Below are 18,526 nucleotides of genomic sequence, written 5' to 3' on the forward strand. Positions count from 1 at the left end.
GGCTGGAGGGAGGCTGGAGGGAGGGCGCAGCTCTGCTGATGAAATTCTACGTGGATTAATGAAAATGGGGGAAAGCGTTTCTCCTGAACTATTCTCCAGCTTTCAGAAAGCAAAACAATCAATGCAGGATCTTGTTATGGAGGTATCAGAGCCTCTTTCTGAGGGGTGGGCACATGCTCCAAGACTGGGGATTTTTTTTTTGTCCTTTTGGCCAAACCCTAAGATCCCCCTTGTGGCTCAGATGATAAAGAATCTGCCTGCCAACGCAGGAGACACAGGTTCAATCCCTGGCTAGGGAAGATACCCTGGAGAAGGGAGTGGTTACGCACTCCAGTATTCTTGCCTGGGAAATCCCATGGACAGAGGAGCCTGGCGGACTACAGTCCATGGGGTCGCAAAGAGTTGGACACAACTGAGTGATTAACACTTTCACACTTACTATCCTCTGACCAGAGGTTGAACCTGGGCCCCTGTCATGGGAAGCTCAGAGTCCTAACCACTGTCCACCAGGGAAGTCTCATCCTAGGGGTTTATTGTGGGGGAGAAGTGGGGTCCCGGATGGCTCTGATTGGCTCCATCTCAGGAGGCCTCAGGGATGCTCCCTGTCTCATCAGATGCGTGGAGTTAGTCCTTAACACCAGAAGGGAAGTGCCTTTCTGGGGCAGGTCTGTAGGGGAACGCCTTAGAAAGTTCCCTCCAGGCAGAATGGACAGCCTCGTATTCTTCTTTTTTTTCAAAGACAAGGGTCCTCCTCTAGGGCAGCTTCCCCCAGAAAGAACAAGGACAGAATTTGTATAACCCAATCTTGGACATCCCATCACTTCTGTGCTTTATTAGAAGAAGGTCCCCTGGTGCAGCCCACACTCCAGGGAAGGAGACCCCACAGGACATGGAGGTGAGGATCACAGGGCCACCATGGAGGCTGCCTGCCTATGGGAATGTATATGTGTCTGGGGGAGTGTGAGTTTGGCTCTGCAGGAGCTGTTAACACCCGCAGATTTATAGGTCAGGAGCTTTCTGGCTATCTGAAACAGATAGGCCTGCTCAGTGGCCCATTAATTTATTTGACTTTATCATATTGTACACTTTGTCAACAACTTGCTTCTGCCTGCGATAGAGCGTCCAGTTAAAGTCCACAAATTGCAGATTTGTAAAACGGGAGGTAGCAACATGGATAAGAAAATGCCAGCTCTGAAATATCAGATGAAGCGTTGTTTGCCAACCGTTGTAAGTTAGTAGATGGGAGCTCTGCCTGAAGGATGGGCAGGTGAGACTTCACCCTCACGGGCAACTAAGCCAGACCCTCATGAATGCAACCACAGAACGGTGATCAGCCTGGAGACATCAGGATCCTGAACGGAGGGTTCTCTCCATTGCCAGTGCTGCTAAAAATAACTTGGCAAGGCTCAGCTCTGACCAGAGGGGCCAACCCCACTGAGCTGGCCTAACTGAGAAGGGAACTAGGGGAGGGTGAGCAGGAATGAGGCTACTCTCTTCCCTTTCCTGAACAAAGACATATTTTAAAGCACCTTAGAATCCCAGGAATTTACAGGGCCCTCAGTCCCATTCCATTCAATTAAAGGGAGCCCTAGAATGACTGGGCTTCCCTGGTGGTTCAGATGGTAAAGAACCCACCTGCAATGCAGGAGACCCAGGTTCGATCCCTGGGTGGGAAGATCCCCTAGAGAAGGGATTGGCTATCCACTCCAGTATTCTTGCCTGGAGAATTCCATGAACAGAAGAGACTAGCAGGCTACAGTCATGGGGTTGCAAAGAGTTGGACATGACTGAGAGACTAACACTTTCATAGAATGACCTAAAAAATTATTTGTTTATTTGGCTGCACCAGATCTTAGTTGAGGCATGTGGGATCTAGTTCCCTGACCAGGGATCAAACCCATGCCCCCTGCATTGGGAGTGCAGAGTCTTAACCACTGGGATGCCAGGGAAGTCCCTACTTATGCTTCTTTATCTTTTCCTCCTACTCCCATGATCTATTGCCTCACTCTCCCTGGCTCTTCTGGGCATGTGATATGGTAGAAAGTACATGGATTTGGGACAGGACAGACCCTTTGCGATTCTGGCCTCATGACTTGCCAGTGGTCAGACCTTAGTTTTCCCTTCTATAAAGTGGGGACAATATTGCCTACTTCATGAAACTGTATGAAAATTCAATTATTTACACAAAGAGCGTGGCAGAATTACAGACATGTGAAGTATCAGGCCCCCCCTCCCTTTTCCTAACCTCTAAAACAAAACAAACCCCCAAACTTTTCTTCTAATATTGAATGCTGATTGTTCACTTTGGTTTATTGTGGAAGAGCATTTCTTTCTTCTTTGTTTCCCTAATTTTTGGGTGCACTGTGTAGCATGTGGGTTACTAGTTCCCCGACCAGGGATCAAACTTGTGCTCCCTGCAGTGGAAGAATGGTGTCTTAACCACTAGACTGACAGGGAAGTCCCTGAAGGGGTATTTCTTTTGCGTGGAAAGTGAGGGTAGTGGGAAGGGTGTGTGTGTGTGTGTGTGTGTGTGTGTGTGTGTGTGTGTTGATGAGGCTGGGAGGGTGGCCCTTGGAGAAGGAAAGGACAGAGCGCTGCTCTGATTTGCATTTCATTCCAGGAATGTCTCCCGCAAGAGACGATGCTAAGGATACAGGACATTGATGAAGCCTCCTCCCTGGAACAGCCCCAAGCACAGTGGCAAAGGAGCCATACAGAGTGTTATGGACTGAGTGTTCCAGTCTCCACACTCACAGGTTGAAGCCTCAACGCCCGTGTGATGATAACTGGAGATGGGATATTTGGGAGGTAATTAGGGTTAGACAAGGTCATGTGGATGGAGTCCCCATGATGCGATCGGTGTTCTTACAAGCAGAGACATCAGAGCTTGCTCCCTGTCTGCACCATGTGAAGACATAGCAAGGAGGCGGCCATCTATAAGCCAGGAAGGGAGCCCTCACCAGACCCCAACCATGCTGGCACCCTGACCTCGGACTTCCAGCCGCTAGGTCTTTGAGAAAATAGATTTCTGTTGTTTAAGCCCTCACGTCTATGGTGTTTTGTTATGGCAACTGAGCAGAGAACCTTCCAAACGGCCCGTCTGGAAGCTTCTGCCTTGACCGGTGGCAGCTGCTGTTCAGTACTATTACAAGGTGTCATTTTCTGGGGGGGGGCTGGGACCCTTGGCTAGATGAGAATGCATCCTTCTTAGGAAGAGGTGATTTGTTGTTCAGCAGAGGTAGGAGGTGAGGAGTCACTATCTGATTGGGTCATAGTCCCTGACATTTGGCGTTGGTTTAGTTGCTAAGTCATGTGTGACTCTTGCGATCCCATGGGCTGTATAGGCCACCAGGCTCCTCTGTCCATGGGATTCTCCAGGCAAGAATACTGGAGGGGGTTGCCATTTTCTTCTCCAGGGGGTCTTCCCAGACCAAGGATTGAACCCAGGTCCCCTGCGTTGCAGGCGACTCTTTACTGACTGAGCCACCAAGTCCTTTGGCGGCCTCCCAGTAGTGAGAGAAAGACACAAAAGTTGATTAAGAGCCAGGGTGGGGTCAGATACAGGAGTCTTTGGGCATCGATTGGATTATGTTCTTTCAGTGGCCACCTGCAAGTTTTGTCCCAGTAGAGTACTAAGGGCCTCTTGGGGGCTCAGTTAAGGAGGATGGCCATTCATCTCGAAGAGAAGTCCTCCTAGCTTGGGGGTGGGGGCTGCCCTCATCACTGATCCCTGTAGCTTCAGCAAGGACCCCCAGAGAGTGGTCTCTCTGTCCAGGCTCTGGCCCTGCACCCCAGAGCACTGCCCAGCCCCTGTTATCCTAGGGCCTCCATGGACCCAGGGGCCAGGCAGCCCCCCAGCCTGCTGAGCCCTGGGGGACATCAATCCCCACCCCTAATGGACACATCAGCTCTGCAAGTCCCCCAGAGATGTTCCCTTTGTTGCTAAACTTATTTTTGCCTTGTCTGTGTCCAATTATGCTTATTTTCTTCCACCGCTTGCCTCTGCGCAGGGGCGGAGAAGGGAACAAAAAAGGGAAACTGATTTGTTCTGTCTGTGTCCACAGAATGCACATTTTCTTTGTGAGACTGAAACGTCTGGGAGTCTGAGCTTTGAAAGCTCATCTTAAACGGTCTAATTGCCTGATCTCAGTCCTGGTTTGGCGTCTTGCGTTTGGCATTTCGTGGATTTGAATCGGGAGAGACAGTGGAGGGGGTGCTGGGGGATTGCCTAACCGGTGGATATTTTTAGCCAATCGAAGTTTGCTTTTCTGGGTCAATTCTGTCTTCTCTCATCACCACCTCCCAACCTGTGGCATCCAGTCTTGTCACTTCCCATTGCCTCTAGGACCTGGTGCGAGGCCATCCCAGTTCTGCTCAGTTAGCTACAGGGTGGATGGCACAAACCTGACAGTCTCCCTGGAGAACCCAAACCAGGGGCTCCGCCCAGCCCTGTGCCCAGGGAAGAGGATGCGTGTTTATTGAGTCCCTGTTTGTGCCAGAGACTAGGGGCCAGGGGCTTCATGTAAGTCAGCACTTCTCAAAGTGGGGTCCCCATGAAGCCTGTGAGTTTGTCTTTTTCCTTCTTTTATTTGGATTTGTTTATTTATTTTTAGTTTTGGCTTCACTGGGTGTTCATTGATGCATGCGGGCTTTCTCGAGTTGCAGCGAGCGGGGGCTATTCTTTGTTGCCTCGTTCAGGCTCCACATTGCAGCGGCTTCTCTTGTTGCGGAGCACAGGCTCTGGGCATTTGGGCTTCAGTAGTTGCAGTGTGTGCTCTGTACTTGTGGCTCCCAGGCTCTAGAGGACAAGCTCGACAGTCGTGGTGCACGGGCTTAGTTGCCCTGTGGCATGTGGGATCTTATTTCCCAAACCAGGGATTGAACCTGTGACCCCTCCATTGGCAGGCAGATACTTCACCACTGGACCACCAGGAAAGTCCTGGAGCTGGAATTCTTGAAGGGGAGAATTTGGCCTCTCACGCTGAAGCCGGGAATTGCTGCTCTTGCTTTGGCTTCGGTGAGCAGGTGGGCCCTCTCTGCTCCCTTACCTGACGGGGCCCTACCCCTCCCGGGAGCATCCTTGGGAATACTTCCTGTTGGACCCAGGTGAGTGCCTGGATGGGTCCTCTGGTAGCTTTAGGTTTCAAACAAGTGCAAATGAAGGGAGAAAATGAAACTGCTCCTGGGGAGAGGGGCTGAGGGCCCTCACGGTAGGAGTAGGAGCTGGCGGCCAGCTGGCCCCTGTTAAGAGGGTGGCGGGGAGATTTGGGGTGAGCTCTGACCAGGGTGTATCCAGGGCCTTCAGGATGGTCTCACCTTGACTCTTGCCCAGTGACTCAGTGGTAAAGAATCTGTCCGCAATGCAGGAGACTCAGGAGACATGGGTTCTATCCCTGGGTCAGGAAGATCCCCTGGAGGAGGGCATAGTAACCCACTCCAGTATCCTTGCCTGGAAAATCCCATGGACAGAAAAACCTGGCAGGCTACAGTCCATGAGGTCGCAAAGAGTCGGACACGACCGAGGTGACTAAACATGCACTCACGCCTTGACTCGGGTCTGTCCTGAGCTAAATGTGAGGACCTGGGCTGGTGTCGGCCCACCTCGCTGCCTCCTCCGCTTACTATAGAGCAGCAGCAGCAGCAAACCCACCTCCCTGGGAGCCTCAGCACAGAACCACCCTAATTATGAGGCAAGAGCGCCTCAGCCCTGCCTCTAATATCTCTAATTATAGCTGAGGCTCCAAGGAGCATTCGTGCTAATCTGCTCGATGCATATACACACTCCCCACCCCTCCCCCACTCCAGTTTCTAACTTTAATCCCTTTGCTTCTGGAGGGGGGGCAGTTTTCTGAGCAGGCACCTGTTGGGGACTGAATTGTGCCCCCTTCCCTGGGTTTACATGTTGAAACCGTAGCCTCCAGCATCTCAGGATGGGACTACTGGGAGACTGATCTTTACAGAAGAGATTATGTTAAAATGAGGTCATGGGGACTTCCCTGGTGGTCCAGTAGTTAGGGCTCCTTGAGTCCACTGCAGGGGGCACGGTTTCCATCCCTGGTCAGGGAACTAAGATCCTGCATGCTGTGTGGTGCAGCAAAAAAACTAAAAAAATAAAAATTTAAAAAGAATAAAATAGGTTGAGGTCATCAGCGTGGGTCCTAATCCCCTATGACCGGCATCCTTTATAAGAAGAGGAACTGAGAACATAGATGGACACAGAGGGAAGGCCCCATGAGGGTCCTGCTAGCCAAAGAGAGAGGCCTCAGAAGAAATCAGCTCTGCCCACACCTTGATTTCAAACTTCTAGCCTCCAGAATTGTGAAAAAATAAATGTTGGTTAACACCCCTTCCCTGGCTTCCCAGGTGGCTCAGTGGGTAAAGAATCTGCCTGCAGTGCAGGAGACACAGGAGATGCAGGTTTGATGCCTGAATTGAGACGATCCCCTGGAGGAGGGTATGGCAACCCACTCCAGTATTCTTGCCTGGAGAATCTCATGGACAGAGGAGCCTGGTGGGCTACGACTGTCCATAGGGTTGCAAAGGTTGGACACGACTGAATCGACTGAGCATGCATAGCATACCACCCCACCCTTATGGTCTTTTGTTTTATAGCAGCTCCAGGAGCCTGATCCAGCCCCTGGGAGGGGAGACAACCTTGCTGCCAGAGAAGCAGGAAGGGCATTCCTTCTGTCTGAGAAAGCTCCCCAGAGAGGTCAGTCTCCAAGCCCCGCTCCCCAGAGAGGTCAGTCTCCAAGCCCCGCCTGTGGTCAGCTGGTCACATAGAGCTGGGCCTTCTCCTCTGGCCTGGCCTCCCAGTGTAGGGGCATCCAGTGACATCAGAGGAAGGGGTTCAGTTGTATATCTCTGTCGGTCTACGCACACAGGTGTAACGTGTTCATGAGGACATGTTCCATATATCTGTTTCTCCGTGTGTCTAGTGTTGGGTGTGTACAGATGGGAAAGATGGATCAGGCTGAGTGTCAAGACTGAATCTCCCTCCTTCCCATGAAGCATGCGATGTACCTTTGCTTTCTTAAAAAAAGAAATCAACTTTATTGAAGTATCACTTGTAAAATTCAAATGCGTGTTTTAAGTAGGTCAACAATATACTCGCCTTGTCATCAACACTATAATCAAGATTTAGAGGCTTTCCTCCCTCAGTCTTATAGAGGTGTAATTGTTGAATAAAATTTTGATGTTTTTAAAGGGTATGTGCTTGCTAAGTCACTTCAGTCATGTCCAATTCTGTGCAACCTTATTGACTGCAGGCGGCCAGGCTCCTCTGTCCATGGGATTCTCCAGGCAAGAATACTAGAGTGAGTAGCCATGCCTTCCTTCATGGGATCTTCCAGATCTAGGGACTCTTGTGTCTCCTGCATTGGCAGTGGTTCTTTACCACTAGCACCACCTGGGAAGCCCTTTAATACGGTACTTCATGGTGATTTTATATACATATGTGGCTCAGCTGGTAAAGAATCCATCTTCAGTGTAGGAGACCTAGGTTTGATCCCTGGGTTGGGAAGATCCCCTGGAGAAGGGAAAGGCTACCGACTCCAGTATTCTGGCCTGGAAAATTCCATGGATTATACAATCCGTGGCGTCGCAAAGAGTCAGACACGACTAAGAGACTTCCACTTCACTTCACATTGTGAAAGGCTTCCCACCATCGAATTAATTAGTGCATCCATCACCTTACATATTTATTTTTTTTTTCACCTTACATATTTAATTGTTGTGTGTGTGAGAACACTTGAGTTCTACTTTCTTAGCAGATTTTAACTATACAACACAGTATTATCAGTTATTGTTGCTGTTTACTTGCTAAGTTGTGTCCAACTCTTTTCGGACCCCATAGACTGTAGCCAGCCAGATGCCTCTGTCCGTGGGATTTTCCAGGCAAGAATACTGGAGTGGGTTGCCATTTCCTCCTCCAGGGGATTTTTCCAACCCTGGAATTGAACCTGCATCTCCTGCGTCTCCTGCATTGGCAGGCGGATTCTTTACCATTGATTATCAGCTATAAGCACAGTGTATTATGAGACACTCAGACTTAATGGTAACTGGAAGTCTGTACTGTTTTTACCAACATCTCCCTGTTTTCCCCATCCCTCAGTCCTGGCAACCACTCTTCCACTCTATTTTTATGAGTTCCTTTTTTTAAGGTTCTACATATGAGTGATACTATGCAGTATTTGTTGTTTTCTTTTTTTAAAAAAAGAAATATTTAATTATTTGGCTAGACTGAGTCTTAGTTGTGGCACGTGAACTCTTAGTTTGTCGTATGGGATCTAGTTCCCAACCAGGGATCAAACTTGGGCTCCCTGTGTTGGGAGCACAGAGTTTTAGCCACTGGACCAAAGGGAAGTCCCTTTGTGGTTTTCTGTCTGATGCCCTCCAGGCTCATCCATGTTGTCACAAATGGCAGGACTTCCTTCTTTTTTGGATTGTTTTTTGGCCATACCGAGTGGCGTGTGGGATCTTAGTTCACTGACAAGGGATAGAACCCAGGTCCTCGACAGTGAAAGCATAGAGTCCTAACCGATGGACCATCAGGAATTCCCAGGATTTCTTTCTTTTTAAAGGCTGAATGATATTCCACTACATATGTATTATTTTCTTTATCCTTCATCTGTCAGTGGACACTGAGATTGTTCTCCTGGCCTTGGCTATTGCAAATTAGGCTGCAACGGGCATGGCAGTACAGATAATTCCTCCAGATAGTGATTTCATTTCCTTCACGTATATCTCCAGAAGCAGAATTGCTGGATCCCATGGAAATTTTTAATTTTTCAAGGAACCTCCGTGCTGTTTCCCGTGGTGACTACACCAGCTTACTTTCCCACCAACAGTGCACAGAAGCTCTTTCTCCACATCCTCACCAACACTTAGCTCTTGCCTTTTCTTTCTTGCTTTCTTTAAGTTTATTTTCGGCTGCACTGGGTCTTCATTTTTGTGTGTGGGCTTTCTCTAGTTGCAGTGAGCGGAGGCGGCGCATGCGCATATCATCATCGTGGCTTCTCTCGTGGCAGAGCATGGGCTCTACGGCATGTGGGCTTCAGTAGTTGTGGCTCATGGGCTTAGTTCCTCCAAGGCGTGTAGAATCTTCCCAGATCAGGGATTGAACCCGGGTCTCCAGCATTGACAAGTGGGTTCTTAGCCACCATACCACCAAGGAAGGCCGGCTCTTGCTTTTTGATGTTAGCCATTCTAACAGGTTTCAGGTGATATCTCATGGTGGTTTTGCTTGGCATTTCCCTAATGGTTAGTGATGTTGAGCTTCTTTCTGTGTACCTGTTGCCCATTGGTATGTCTTCTTTGGGAAAATGTCCATTTAGGTCTTTTTCCCATTGTTATTTTATTTTTTATTTTTATTTTTGGCCAAGCCATGGGGTACGTGGGATCTTAGTTCCCTGACCAGGGATGGAACCCATGCCTCTTGCAGTGGAAGCATAGAGTTTAACTGCTGGACTGGCAGGGAAGTCCCCCTTTGCCCATTTTAAAATTAGATTATTTGATCTTAATAATGTTGAATTGGCTCATAGTGTGTTTCAGATCTGCTATATCCTTCTCATTCTCTGTATATTTGTTCTATTAATTTTTGAGAGCTTGATATTGAAATTCCAACTGAACAATCTTAATTTATCTACTTGAAAAAATTGTAATATATGGTGGAACTATATGTAACCTTGTTCTGTATTTTCCAAGTCTCCTGTAAATGTGTTATCATATTTTCACAATTTAAAAAATAAAAGAAAAAAACTGGTTGCTATTGAGTTGTATGAGTTCCTTGTTGTTGTTGTTTTGGTTTTTAACTCCTTAGTGGATATATGGTTTGCAAATATATTCTCCTATCTCAGAGGGTGCCTTTTCATGTTGTTGCTGGTTTCCTTGGCTGTCTAGAAGTTTTTTTTTTTTTGTAGAAGCTTTTTAGATTGACATCACCCCACTTGTTTATTTTCTCTTCTGTCCCTTTTGCTTTTGCGGCGTGCTGTCTCTAGGAGGATGTCAGAATATCAATCAGTGTCAGGTCGGGGCAGGAGCCGCCTCGCTCGGCTTGTGTTTCCTTGAGCGTGGCTGTCCCGGATCATCTGTTCTGTGATGTCAGAAATGGGAGCCGAGCTGGTGTGGAGCTGATGGACGGCTTCCAGCGCCTGCAGGTCTCTGGGCCTCTGAGTCATGCTGTTGCCACCGCTCCCCATGTCCCAGTCCTGCCCGCCAGCCACTCTCATTGTTAGAGACTTTCCGAAGGTCACTGCTAAATCGTGATGCTCTAGATACATTGTGGGTCAAGAAGAGAAGCAAGGTGAGTCTTCCCCTTGGGTGGGGCACAGCCTAGGGAAGCCACCCTTAGGAGGAGTCATGGGTGCTGGACTGTATCATGGGGAGGAGAGATGGAGGTTGGATGTGGACATGTGCTGTGCTTAGCTGCTCAGTCATGTCCAACTCTTTGTGACCCCATGGACTATCACCTGCCAGGCTCCTCTGTCCATGGGATTCTCCAGGCAAGAATACTGGAGTGGGTTATCATGCTTTCCTCCAGGGGGTCTTCCTGACCCAGGGATCAAACCCAAATCTCCTGCATTGCAGGCAGATTCTTTACCATTGAGCCACCAGAGAAGTCGGGATGTGGAGATGAGTCACCAGAAAGACCTCCTTTGGGACAGATTGGAATATGCAGGCCTGGAAAAGGGAAGGCCTGGAGAAGGTGGCTGTGGTCAGGCCCCCAGGGCCTGGAGCTGCCCACTTTACTATGGGTGGGGAACAGGATTTCTGCTCTGGGGTGCCCCTATCGTAACCATCCTGGGTGGATTATGCAGACTGTTTAGTCTATGCATGACTTCTGGGATGCTGGACAGTTCTCTGAGGGCTTGGCTGCCTACAATGCCCCTCTGGGCATTGACCCATCTGGCCACTGCAACCCTCACCCAAGCCAGCCCCATGATTGTTTTGCCAGAGGGGTTCTAAGTTTTTAGACAATTTGTTGCCAAGGGAACCCGTCAATATTGCATAAACTGATTTCTGTTTTGGATGGAGACAGTTTTTATTGGATTTCCACTTAATCCCCATCTTCATGGTTCCCCTGTGTCGGGGGTTCCAGAGATTGCTCCCACATTTAGTGCTTCACTAGAAGGACTCACAGGTCTTAACATAGAGTTATACCCATGACTAAGGCTTATTACAGCAAAAGGACACACAATTGAATCAGCCAGGAGAAAAGACGCAGGTGGAGTCTGGAGAAATCTAGGCACAGGCTTCTGATGGTCCCTTCCTCCTATAGGGGTGGGGGTGCAGACCATGCTCCCTCCCCAGCAATAAATGCAGTAATATGTGTGCAGTGTGCCTGTCCATTACAGACTGACCCGCTAGGGTTTTCACTGGAGGATGGTCACGGGGGTGTCTATGCTGAGCAACCATCGAAGTTTCAGAGTCCTCCGAGCATGGCAGATGGTCATCACAAACTACATCGTTTGGATAAGCAGGGGGAGCACAGTGAAACCCGCCTACTCAGCCAGGGAAGCGAGGGATGGTTCAAGTGCCAGGTGCCCAGAAGCTGGCTCAGAACCAACTTTTTTTTTTTAGAGTGAAATAAATGGGGCTTTTATTCACTCAAAGTTTGTTTTTTTTTTAATTGAAGCATAGTTGATTTACAATGTTGTGTTAGTTTCGGGTGTACAGCAAAGTGATTCAGTTACACACATATATATAGCATACATAGAGTTATGAAGGTGAAAAGTGGAAGCGTCAGTCACTCAGTCCGACACTTTGGGACCCCGTGGACTGTAGCCTGCCAGGTCCTCTGTCCATGGGATTTCCCAGGCAAGAATACTGGAGTGGGTTGCCATTTCCTTCTCCAGAGGATCTTCCCAACCCAGAGAATGAACCTGAGTCTCCTTCTTGTCAAGCAGATTCTTTACCACTGAGCCACCTGGGAAGCCCCCGTCCCTGATGTGAGGGTAAGGTTAAGATTAGACAGGTCACACCTGTTGGACATGTGCTGACAGGTGGGGCTGAGTGCAGCTCAGGAGCAGGGCGGGATTCTCATCGTGTTCCTGGAAGGTCTCACAAAATGTCTCTGACTTCCATGAAGTGAGGGAGAGGGACCAGGACGGGGCACAGTTCCACCCCACACCCACCCCGCCCCAGGGAAGCTGTAAGAAGGAACAGGCTGAGGGGATGGGGCCCGGAGGAGAGGTGGGGGCCGGGCCTCACAGGGGGTGGAGGCACATGTGTGCCCTCCAGGGTCCTGTGAGAGACTTCATGCAGAGGTGACAAGTCCCTGTTTCCTCAGTGTCAGCTCACTGGGCCACCGCTTTCTCAAGTATTCCAAACAAGACCCAATTCATTACCATCTTAAACATTGATTTGTACATATTAAAAAAAGGGGCCCTCAGCTCAGAGAACTGCTGGGCTCTGGGATGACTGATGGCTTTATTAGCTTGCTTCAATTTTATATTTAACAAATTAAACCAGCAGCCAAGGAGCACTGGAGTGATTCTTTCTCAGCAGTCGGAGAAGAGAAGATGGGGGAAGAGACAAGGCTTGTGACCCATATTCTAAGAGGAAAGTTTTAAGCACCTACAGTAACAGGCTAGAGGCCCTCACGGGGGCTTGGTGGCTCACAGGTCTGGGTCAAGGGCTGTCTTCACGCTGGGAATCCTGGGGTTCGGTCCCCTTCCTCCACTTCTTCGGTGTTTGCCAATCAGAGCAGCCTTTGTTTGGTGCCTGGTCCACAGCTCAGTCTGTGCTGTGTCTACAAATATACAAGAGCCCGGAGCAAAGAGTGGCCCGGGCTTGGAGACAAAATCTGGGTTCAAATTCTACTAGCTGTGTACTTGGGAGTAAGCTATTTATTTCATTTTTTAAAAATCAAGGTATAGGAGAAGGAAAGGGCAACCCACTCCAGTATTCTTGCCTGGGAAATCCCATGGACAGAGGAGCCTGTGGGGCTACAATCCATGGGGTTGCAAAGAGTCGGATATGACTGACCGACTGAGCACACACGACTGGCCTATAAACAATACTTTGTCATTGAAAAATAGTCTTACCTGTGGCAGAATGTGTAATTCTTCAGCTCTGTGATGTCTGCTTCACTTAAAACTGATTGAAAAAATTGTTTTGGTCTTTTTGTATTTAATCATGTAAAACGCTTTTTAATGTGTGCAGATATGAAGCACATAACTTAATTATTTAAATATCGTTTCAATCCAGAATATTTAGGTAATATGGTTGTCATTAATGATAAATCTTGCTGAAATAAGTTACATTTATTGCCACTAATAAAACGTCTAGCAACAATACTTCCCAGAAAAAAAAAAAATCGAGGTATAATTCACATCAAAATCGCCCCTTTCGAGTGTACGATCCAAAGGGTTTTAGTATATCTGTAAGACTGCACAACTAGGACCACTATCCAGTCTTAGATATTTTTATCAGCCTACAAAGAAACCCTCTACCCACCAGCAGCCACTCCCATTCCCCTCCAACAAGCCCACAGTAATCATTAATCTGTGGCAGGTGGGATCTTAGCTCCCTGACCAGGGATAGAACCTGAGCTCCCTGCATCGGAAGCCTGGAGTCTTAGCCACTGGATCTCCAGGGAAGTCCTTAATCTACTTTCTGTCTCTGTAGATTTTTCTTATGTGACTGGCTTATTTTAACTTAGCATAATGTCCTCAAGGTCCAACTCCATTGTAGTGTGTGTCAGAATGTCCTTTTTAAGGCCAAATAATATTCCATGGTATGTATAGACCACATTTTGTTTATCCATTCATCCACTGATGGATATTTGGGCTGCTTCTATCTTTTAGCAATTGTGAATAACACTACTCTTTGAGATTTCTACTTTCAATTCCTTGGGGTATATACCCAGAGATGGAACTGCTGGATCCTATGGTGATTCTACTTTAATCTTTCGAGGATCATTCCTTCTTAAGGCTGAATAAATAGCATTCCATCATATGGATATGCCACAGTTTATCCATTCATCCATCAACGAGCAAGCTTGGGCTGTCTCCCCTCCTTGGCTATTCTGAATTGCACTGCTACGAACGTTTGTGTACTGGGTTGTGTGTGTGGCTGTGTGCTCTTATTTCTCTTGGAAATAGACCTAGGAATGAAATTACTTCATCCTTTGAGTCTCGGTTGGTTTGTTCCTGAAATCGTAGTTGTGACCTATAAATGGATGAGATATATACCTGGTGCAAGGTGGGTGCCCAAGAAATGGAAAATATTAATAAGACAGACAAAAGATCAGTACTTCCTGTGTATCAGGCCCCGTGAGAAGTTCTCAGGTGTAATCTTCACTTTATTTGTTGAACCATTTTAAAAATTGAAGTGTAGTTAACTTACAATGGTGTGATAGTTTCAAGCTTAAAAAAAAGTGATTTAGTTATATAGACATACATATGTATATATACACCAGTGAACCGGTGAAGTTGCTCAGTCGTGTCCGACTCTTTGCAACCCCATGGACTGTAGCCTACCAGGCTCCTCCATCCATAGAATTTTCCAGGCAAGAGTACTGGAGTGGGTTGCCATTTCCTTCTCCAGGGGATCTTCCTGACCCAAGGATAGAATCCAAGTCTCCCGCATTATAGGCAGATGCTTTACCATCTGAGCCACCAGGGAAGCCTGTATATATATATATATTCTTTTTCAGATACTTTTTCATTATAGATTATTATAAGATATTGAATATAGTTCCTTGTGTTATATAGTACATGCAATTCCTTTTTTTTTTTAACTTTTAAATTTTTGGCTGTGCTGGGTCTTCATTGCTATGAGGGCTTTTTTTCTAGCTGCAGTGAGTGGGGGCTGCTCTTTGCTGTGGTGTGCAGACTTCTCTTGTTGTGGAGCACAGACTCCAGAGGACAGGCTTCAGTAGCTGCAGCTCTAGGGCACGGGCTCAATAGTTGTGGTGCACGGGCTTAGTTGCTCCATGGCTTGTGGGATCCTCCCGGACCGGGGATCGAACCCATGTCTCCTGCATTGGCAGGTGGATTCTTTACCACTGAACCACCAGGGAAGCCCAATAGGTGCAATTCTTACTGTAGAGATGAGGAAACTGAAGCTCTGAGAGTAATCTGCCCAAGGTCACAGTTGGGCTGTGAATGCAGGATTGGAGCATAGGCTCCTCTAACTCCAGACTCACACTGTGAATGAGACAGCAACTTGCGGGATCTTAGTTCTGCGACCAGGGATTGAACCTGGACTATGGCAGTGAAAGTGCCAAGTCCTCACTACTGGATTGGACCACCAAGGAATTCCCAGAACGAAGCTGCCTCGTTCTGGAACTGAGAAGACCACCACCCCCATTCTGCAGATACTGCTGCCCTTCAGGTGCACAGGTGAGCAGGCTGCCTCCCTGTTCTGCCTGTCCCCTTGCAGGCAGGGCCGGGGCTAGGCCCAGGAGGGGCTTCCCTGGGGCTCAGTGGTAAAGACTCCATCCGCTTACAATGCAGGAAATGCAGGAGAGGAGGGTTCGATCCCTGGGTCGGGAAGATCCCCTGGAGGAGGGCACGGCAACCCACTCCAGTATCCTTGCCTGGAGAATCCCGTGGACTGAGGAGCCTGGTGGGTTACAGTCCACAGGGTCACAAAGAGTCAGACACAACTGCAGTGACTGAGCATGCATGCAGCTCAGGAAGGCTGCCCCTGGGTGTGATACTCAGAGTGAATGCGGCTTGCACAAGGAAACCAGATTTGGTGAGAGTGGAAACTATGAGGCAGGAACTCTTTGGATGGCATGGGAGTGACTATTTCATGAAGGGAAGGGGGCCTGTAAAGTAAAAGTGGAGTGCAAAAGGCAAAGTGAGAGATGGCTCCAGCAGACCGCATGTCAGGGTGGGCTTAGAAACTTCCCTGTCCCTGTACATACTCACTCATGCAAAATTTCTCTGCTGGATGTAGGGACTTGCCTGGCAGCCCAGTGGGTAAGACTCCATGCTTCCAACATGGGGGACTTTGGTTGGATCTCCGGTCAGGGAACTAATAATAATCCCACTTGCTGCACTCAGCCAAAACAAAAACCCCTTCTCTACTGGATGTAACTTGTATTAGATACTGTCCGGGACATTTGGGGCACATTGGTGAAACAAAGAGATAAAACATCCTTCTCCTGGTTGGGAGGAGTGCATTGTTACCCTCCCGCATCTGCCCCCTCCTCAAACCTCTCAGGGGATCTAGAAAGGGTCACTGCTCTCCCATACCCTCCCGCATCTGCCCCCTCCTCAAACCTCTCAGGGGATCTAGAAAGGGTCACTGCTCTCCCACCACAAGCTGCGGCATGGGAGGCAGAAGCAGAGGGGGACTGATGAAGTGGGGAGGGAGCCACAGAGGGGACGTAGACCGCTTGCCACACTCCCAGGTGCTGGGAGGTCATTGTCTCTCAAGGGGACGATCCCACATGGGGTTGGATGCTAGGAGATTTGCTAAAAGGGAACAGATTCCGAGCTGGTCTGAGACAGAACTTGAAATCCTCTGAGACATGAAATCCTGCATCAGCCTTGCCTGAGCAGAAACCAGAGAGAGGAGCCTTTGGGCAGTTGTTCTTTTGAGATGATCCAGGGATGTTTGGGGAGCAGAAGGGGGAAACCAAGGCAGCTGGGTGGCTTCCTGTGTCAACAAGCAGCTCTCAGAGGTGGGGAGCTTTCTTCCTGGAGGCTGCATTCTCTGAAGGATACCTGCTCAAGTTAGCCTCCCAGGATCCCTGGACCAGGGTTTTGAAAGCAATGAGTGACCTGGGCTCTGAGGTCTGCCAGGCTTGAATTTGGAAGCTGGATCTGCAGTGAACCCTTGAGCAAGATACTTTACCAATCTGAACTTCTGTTTCCCCATCAGTGAAGTGGAGACATGAGCTTATGCATGGTGAGCATCAAGCTTTGCAGTATCTGGCAGTGGTGGCCCTTTTTAGACAGTATGTGGTTATAGCAAATAGCCACACATGTAGTGACTGAAAGCTACACAAATGTATCATTTTGCTGTTCTGGAGACTGAGCGTCCAAAACGCATCTCATGGGGCTAAAGTCCAGGTGACAGCAAGGCTGTCTTCTTTCTGGAGGCTCTGGGGAGAATCCATTTCTTTGCCCTTTCCAGCTTCCAGAGGCCACCTGCATTCTGTGGCTTGGGGCCTCTTTCTCCATCTTCAAAGTCAGCAGTGCCTGGTCGAGTCCGTCTTGAAAGTCAGCAGTGTCTGGTCAAGTCTTTTTCACGCTGCCTCCTTCTTCCATATTTAAGGACCCTTGTGATGACATTAGGCCCACCAGATAATCCAGGATGATCTCCTTATTTTAAGGACTGCTGATTTACAACCTTAATTCCACTTACAACTTTGATCTCCTTTGGCCATGTAGCATAACACATTCACAGATTCCTGGGATCTGGACACGATCATCTTCAGAGACCATGATTCTACTCACCCCACATAACTGCTCCCATGTTCCTGCTGTGACCTGTGATGCATCTGGGGAAACTGTCTAGAAAGAAAAGGGGTCATATTTTTTTTTGGCTATGCCCCATGGCATGTGGGATCCTAGTTCTCTGACCAGGGATCGAACTTGTGCCCCCTGCAGTGGAATCTCAGAGTCTTAACCACTGAACTGCCAGAGAAATCCCTTTTCTATTTTTTTTAAAGGGGTCATTTTTTTTTTTTATTGTCCTACTAAAGAAGATTTAAATAAAATAGCCATGTAGCCATGGTAACAGGCTTCCCTGGTGACTCAGATGGTAAAGAATCTGCCTGCAGTGCAGGAGACCTGGGTTCGATCCCTGGGTCAGGAGAAGGAAATGGCAACCCAATCCAGTATTCTTGCCTGGAGAATCCCATGGACAGAGGAGCTTGGTGGGCTAGAGTTCATGGGGTTGCAAAGTGTTGGAAGTGAATGACTAACATTTTCACTTTCACTTTCAGCCATGGTAACAAGATTTAGAATCCCTGAATCATTTCTGGGCACATAGTAGGTGCTCAATAAATGGAATCTCACGATCAAGTTAAATGATGAGCTCTATTTTGTCTCCAGTGCTGGGATGGGGTCCACTTGGGAGGGTCCCCTGTCTAGTCGGTCCCAGGCTTCCTTGCCTGTCCATGCACATGCACACACACACACACGCACACACATGCACAGACATAGACATAGCCGTGAACTTCCCTGTGGAATAAGAAAATAAAATAGCTGTGCTCCCGGCTCCCACAAGCTGTGCGGCAGAATGGCCTTCCGGCATAAATAAAAATAAACCCCAGACGCTGCTTTTCAATCGGAGGATTAGCCTAAATGTTGTGAAACAGAAAGCATGAAATATGCATTGGAGCAACAGCTCTCCCTGTGCCTCGGCCCCCCTGGCCGGCTCGCGGCTGCTTGTTCCCGCCTGGAGAGGCAGCTGATGATTTGTGCAGAGTGTCGGTAAACGTGTTATGACATTATTAATGCCCTGCTCCCCAGCAAAGGACAATGGCCTATTGCCTCTTAATGTGCTATCTGCAGCGGCAGTCGGAGCACATTAAACGGAGATTTCAGACACCGCAAACCTC

The sequence above is a fragment of the Giraffa tippelskirchi genome, chromosome 3 (genome assembly GCF_054371585.1).
Source record: "Giraffa tippelskirchi isolate mGirTip1 chromosome 3, T2T-mGirTip1v1.2.pri, whole genome shotgun sequence".
In the NCBI taxonomy this organism is placed as follows: domain Eukaryota; kingdom Metazoa; phylum Chordata; class Mammalia; order Artiodactyla; family Giraffidae; genus Giraffa; species Giraffa tippelskirchi.